General features: G+C 31.5%; 1 long non-coding RNA gene across 1 annotated transcript; it reads right to left on the bottom strand.

Moving 5' to 3' along the window:
• Positions 1-2,336: 2,336 nt before the first annotated feature.
• Positions 2,337-5,976, bottom strand: LOC307003206. Its single transcript, XR_013798647.1, has 3 exons — positions 4,958-5,976; positions 4,142-4,198; positions 2,337-2,666 (listed from the first exon to the last, which is right to left on the bottom strand). It is a non-coding gene; the product is annotated as an uncharacterized lncRNA (long non-coding RNA).
• Between the last annotated feature and the right edge of the window lie 496 nt (positions 5,977-6,472).

Genomic DNA, 6,472 nt, shown 5'->3' with positions numbered 1-6,472 from the left:
CCATGTGCCGCTGTGTCTGCTGCAGGAGGTGTCTTTCATGACGAATGTCATCTAACTCAACTTGGCTCTCCTCCTGTGGATGTATGGGGTTCAGCGCTGAAGGTAGGGGAGTAGAGTAATCTCGTAGCTGTTCCCTAAACTCTCTCTCTGGAAACCGCTGGGGGGCTAGCTGATTCTTCTGGCTGTGCTGTTGGTTCTCCGTCCTATAGCCCAGGTCCATCTCCTGAAGAATAGCATCCCGCCTCTGCAGGCGAAGGGGAGAGTCATAAGGGGAGGTGAGGGGTGTCATCCTGGCATTTCCCTCCTGGTGAGTACTCTCTAGTTCCTCTCTGTACCTCTCATCGATGTAGCCTCTATAATCAACCTCATAATCTGCATAGCGCACAGGTGGGCGAACATGCCGTCTGGGACGTGCACCACTAGCATCATACTCTGGATGTAATTCCATCTCTGACGTAAACCCAGTGATCCGGCTCGAAGGACCATCAATGAAGTGAAGATAATGGGTAGACGCTCAGTCTAGGTGCTAATTCTGGGTTTATCACCAGGTTCACTCAGATGTGTCGGCCAGAACACCACTTAAGGCCAAATATTCCAGAGTATGAAATGAAGAGCTGAGAGAAAGTTCTTATTATTCCGTTTATTCTTTGCTTTTTCTTGTGTGAGTGAGTTTGAGGGTGAATGCAATTTTGAGTGTGTGTGTGGTTTCTATAAAGAGAGAAACAAAATACAGATGAATAAAGGAAACATGCATACACTCATTCCTCCTTAAGCACTAATATACATTACAAACATAAAATAAATAATAGTCAGAATATGACTATATATCTCTTAAACTCTAAGAATGTAAGAAGAGAGAAAGGATTCAAACACTTATATGGGATTCTCAGATTTCCTACTATGCACTAAGTTACCAATAACGTAAATATAACCTTCTGTCGTCTATGATATACTTCAAAGCCTCAATAGCGTTCCAGATAATAATATTTAACGCCACTTTTTGCTCAACCAAAGTAATAAATATTCATAACAACAAATAGTAAAGTATAAGCATGTCTTAACACGATGCTGTGACATATTTTGACCCGACGTACTGAATCAGATGGACTGAAGCTAGAAAGTAACGTACGAACGTGGATATAATCAACACAACGGTCGCGTAGCGACCCTTAAACTCCTAACTCTCATCCATAGCAAATAGCAGAAATAACAGCAGACAAAGAAATACAATCCCAGGTGAAAAGGAAATATATTTAAAGTGTGCTTATTTTGATATACTTAATGTATTTTAAGTGTATTGTATTAATTATGTATTAAATGTGTTATTTTGGAACAACTTCAAGTATACTAAATGTACTTTTATATGTATTTAAGTTCAATTTTAATGTAATAGTAATATATTTTAATATACTTAATTGTGTTAAAATGGAACTATTTTAAGTATATTTAGTGTAATTTAATAGCACTTCTTTAAATTGTATTTTTAATACATTTTAAATGTACTTTCGAAATACAACTTAAATATATTTTTAACATCATATTAATGTGTTCCCAGTATATTTTAAATATAATATCAGGTTATTAATAATGTATTAGTAGAACACTATGACCCACTATTAGTATATTAAAAATATATTTTTACAAAACAATTCAGTATGAAAAAAATATATTTTAATGTAATAAAAATACAGTTAAAAATTACAATTCAGTTAAACACAGTAAAAACAATAGTGCAAAACACATTATTAATGTATTTAATACATTAAAATATATTTTTATATATGAAAAAAAAGTTAAAAATTATAATTCAGTTAAACACAGTAAAAACAATAGTACAAAACACATTATTAATGTATTTAATACATTAAAATATATTTTAATGTATTAAAAATACAGTTAAAAATTATAATTCAGTTAAACACAGTAAAAACAATAGTACAAAACACATTATTAATGTATTTAATACATTAAAATATATTTTAATGTATTAAAAAAAAGTTAAAAATTATAATTCAGTTAAACACAGTAAAAACAATAGTATAAAACACATACAAACGCTCTTTGAAAGATAGTAAACATTAATGCACTACATTAGTACAGCAACATATGAAAATGAAACAAAATACATTAACATAAAATTATATAATAAGTATTAAACAGAACAACAACAAAAAACGAACTTAAAAGAATAGTTCACTTTAAAATGAAAATTCTGTCATCATATACTCACCCTTAAGTTGTTTCAAACCTATATGTATTTATTTCTTCTGCTGAACACAAAGGAAGATATTTAGAAGAATGTCAGTAACCAGACAGTTTCTGGGTACCATTGACTTCCATAGTAGGAAAAATTATACGATGGAAATCAATGGGACCCAGTCTGGTTACTGACATTCTTCTAAATATATTCCTTTGTGTTCAGCAGAAGAAATAAATTCATACAGGTTTGAAACAACATGAGGGTGAGTAAATGATGACAATTTTAATTTTAAAGTGAACTATTCCTTCAAGTCAAACAAAGTTAAATACAATAGCTGCAAACAGTCCTTCATCCTTCAAGCGAATTGAAGTGATTGGTCTTGGAGTTGCCTCATTGTTGCATTTTCTTCTGATCAGTGCTCGCACCTCAGACACTGTCGTGGTCGGAAACGGTTTGATCACAGTATCTATGAAAAGGGAAAAATATTTTAATTTTTTTAAATATTAAAGCAAAATTAACATCCGTTAAAAAAGTCACTGTTCCCTTTCGAAGGGAACTTGCACTGCGTATCTAGGCGCCCCTTTTATACTTCTGGGTCGCACTAATAGTGTCATAGGTTGTCGCCAAATTCGATTGCCGTGATTTCCCAAAGGCATTCCCCCAAAGCGTCATGCACCGTCTCATTCCCTGTTCTCAGGGAACAGAGGTTACAGTCGTAACCTAGACATTTTTTTAAAATGGCATGTAATGCTTAGTTCATATATTTTAACAGAAGACATCCAATATAAAATGTTAATAAAATGCAATAAAGGAGTTAATAAAATATCGACATAAAATAGCACAAACATTACGTCTTGCTGAACAACAGTGAGGTCTACATGTATACAAGACACTGTATCACAGCAAAAAAAGAAAATGTAACTGTTTAACTGAAAAAGTACCCAGCCAACAAGTATAATAATTATAATGTATAACAAATGCTAATCTTTATTTTTAGCATTATTATTTGTTTTAGTCTTTGACTTAGAGAGCAAAAAAAAGTGATGTACAGAAACACATACTAGAGATGCACCGATTACAATTTTCTAGGCCGGTTTCGATTCTTCACTGAGTTTGACCTGCCGATACCGATTTTAGCCGATTCCGATTAAAATTTTTCCAACCCCTTTACAGCACACACACATATTTGAAGAGTTCAGATTCAAACGCTTTTAAGTGCCATCTGAAATTTTATTCTAAAATTATCATTTTTATCAAGCTCATATATTTAAGTTCAGTAATTTCACTTAAATGACAAATAATAGGTAATTTTCGTTGCCATTTAAGATAAATTACTGAACTTAAATATTCAAGCTTTATAAAAATGATCATTCTAGAAGAAAATTTCAGATTGGCACTTAGAGGCTTAAATTGCATCTGAACTCTTCATTTATTAAATTTTTTTAATAAAACACCATAAACTTTTACCCAAACTGAATAATTAAAACAAGTTTAAATGGGTAAATTTTCTACAAATATTTTTGTGTTCATTTTCTAGCCTACTCCAGTTCTTGTTAAACACACTAAACATGCAAATTCTGTGCATTTTTTGTGTGAAATCATATTTATTTTGTCCATCAAAAGCGTGTTTTCACTTTAATTGAGCGTGAGCTCCTGCTTTAATTACATAACGCTCCGGCTTGACGCTCACGCACTGCTCCTGCTCCGCATATTTTTTCCGGCGTGAATGTCAATCAATGAGAGCATCCACAAAAAAAAAAAAAAAAAAAAAACACGTTGCTCACGCTTGCGGTGTGTGAAATGGCCGTAATTCACGAGGTTTTCTACATGTGTGTTCCGTGTGCATGTGTGATTGCCGATGTTGCGCGATGTTAATCATACGGCGCCCGAGGTCATGGCCGATCACGCGAAAATGGAATCAATCGGATCATCTCTACTTACTCTCTTCTCTGCTTGTCTCTGCATTCAGATTTCTGTTTTTCTTCTATAGTAGCTAGTCTGAAAAACAACAAATAAAAACCGAGATTTATATTTATATATATACACAAACATATAAGGCAGGCAAATTATGAAGAATGATTTGTTTTGTTTTTAAGAATGACAGTACGCTGAGTACAATGTACTTGGTGGGTAATATAATCAAAACCCTTCACAGACTCAGCAGTTTCAGACGTATGCTCTCTTATAAGCATCCCTTTTAACAATTTAATCTTTGTACTTATTTGTAATAAGAAATATATATTAGAAAGTTATCAAAAAGGCAATAAGGTTATCAATCTTGAACAAATATAAACACCAATCAACACACACTACCCTTATTGGCTGGTCAGCTCAAGACAAAGGTAACTATATTCATAACATGTTATTTTCAAACTTTTTAAAGATCATTTCATTAACATCATAACAACGAAGGCAAATTCTTCAGGAAATCAGAAATAAATACACAGCTTCAGCAAATAAAAATGATATTAATGTAATGATGTACATATTATAATAACTAATAATTTTTTTTGCAGATGCATTGGACAATGTTTTAGTTGTTTTAAGACTCCACGTAGATTTTAAACAGATTCATCAAAGACTTTAGACTTTGACAGTGCAGAAGTTGCTAGAGTTCAGTGTCAGCATCATGTTACAGCCGTTAACGTCAGTATCCCACGTGCAAGTCATATTAGCAAATGCATAGCAGACATTTCCACCTAGGAAAACAACTAAACAGTGAGATAGTTATTTATGCAAACAGCAACTAAAACTTACCAGTAACTTCTGAGGCAGAATCTTCATCTCTTCGAGTGTGCTTCGACTTTGACTTGAAAATCTTGGCTCTGATGGTCAAATGTAGCTGAACTGAAAAAGACGTGATGTTACACTTTGTGCCAAAAATACGAAATGCTGTCATGATCACTTACCCTTTAGTAGTTCCAAACCATTTAAGACTTTCTTTAATCTTCGAAAGAAAAACTGACATTCATATCCCTCCGATGAACGATTCACCAGATCTGTTCACGTTTCAAAAATTGAATCGCAAAAAACATCACCCAATCCATATCAATCGCGTGGTTTCCTCCAAGTCCTCTAAAGAAACACGATCGCTATAAATATTTTAACAGTTTAAATTTAAACTTCTAAACCTAATCACATTCAAGGACCGCATGCACAGCAACTGAAGCTCTGAGTGAAATGCGAGCGCATTATCATAAGAACCAATCACAGCCGTTCAACGCCTCTGGAACCAATCAGGACTAGTCACGTGTGTTATGCGCATTGTTCAAATTTAAACAAGTAACGTTGCAACACCTTTTTGGAAATTAACATTTCTTTGGAAAATGTATCTATGATGCATTTCAAAAAATATGTTGCTGAAATTATTGTGGGAATTTCAGTAGTACAAAATATAATGTAATAGACAACAGCATTAAGTAGCCTTTTACAACAAATAATAATTGTAAGCTTATTGAAATGCTAATAATAGTTGACAAATGTTTCTAATACATTATAAGTTGGTATATTGTAAATGTAATTTTTTTTTATATTAAAATGATAAATACATAAATAATTAAACTATATTGCAGTAGGCCTAAGTGTTTATAAAGTACATACATTTTAAACACACTAAAATCTTAATCATTTTGCTATGTTCTTACACAAAGTACACATAAAATGTACTTTAAGAGCAACATAAGCATGTTTTCTTTAAATACACTAAAACTTCACTAAAAGTATGGTTGTGTTTAGCATATTTCTTAAAAGTGTAACTAAGCATATATTTATTACCAAATACTTCTAGTACACTTTTTAGAAATATTAAAGTATGCTTGTAATTAGCATATTTATTAAAAGTATAATTAAGCATATATTTATTACCAAATACTTCTAGTACACTTTTTAAACTATATATTTAAAGTATGCTTGTAATTAGCATATTTATTAAAAGTATAATTAAATATATATTTATTACCAATGTACTACTAGTATACTGTTTAGAAATATATTTAAAGTATGCTTGTAATTAGCATATTTATTAAAAGTATAATTAAATATATATTTATTACCAATGTACTACTAGTATACTGTTTAGAAATATATTTAAAGTATGCTTTAAATTAGCATTGTTATTAAAAGTATACTTAAATATATATTTATTACCAATGTACTACTAGTATACTGTTTAGAAATATATTTAAAGTATGCTTGTAATTAGCATATTTATTAAAAGTATAATTAAATATATATTTATTACTAATGTACTACTAGTATACTGTTTAGAAATAT

Source organism: Phoxinus phoxinus (assembly GCF_949152265.1).
Source record: "Phoxinus phoxinus genome assembly, chromosome: 8".
In the NCBI taxonomy this organism is placed as follows: domain Eukaryota; kingdom Metazoa; phylum Chordata; class Actinopteri; order Cypriniformes; family Leuciscidae; genus Phoxinus; species Phoxinus phoxinus.
The sequence above is the reverse complement of the archived record's forward strand: the minus strand, read 5'-3'. Positions and strand labels throughout refer to the sequence as shown.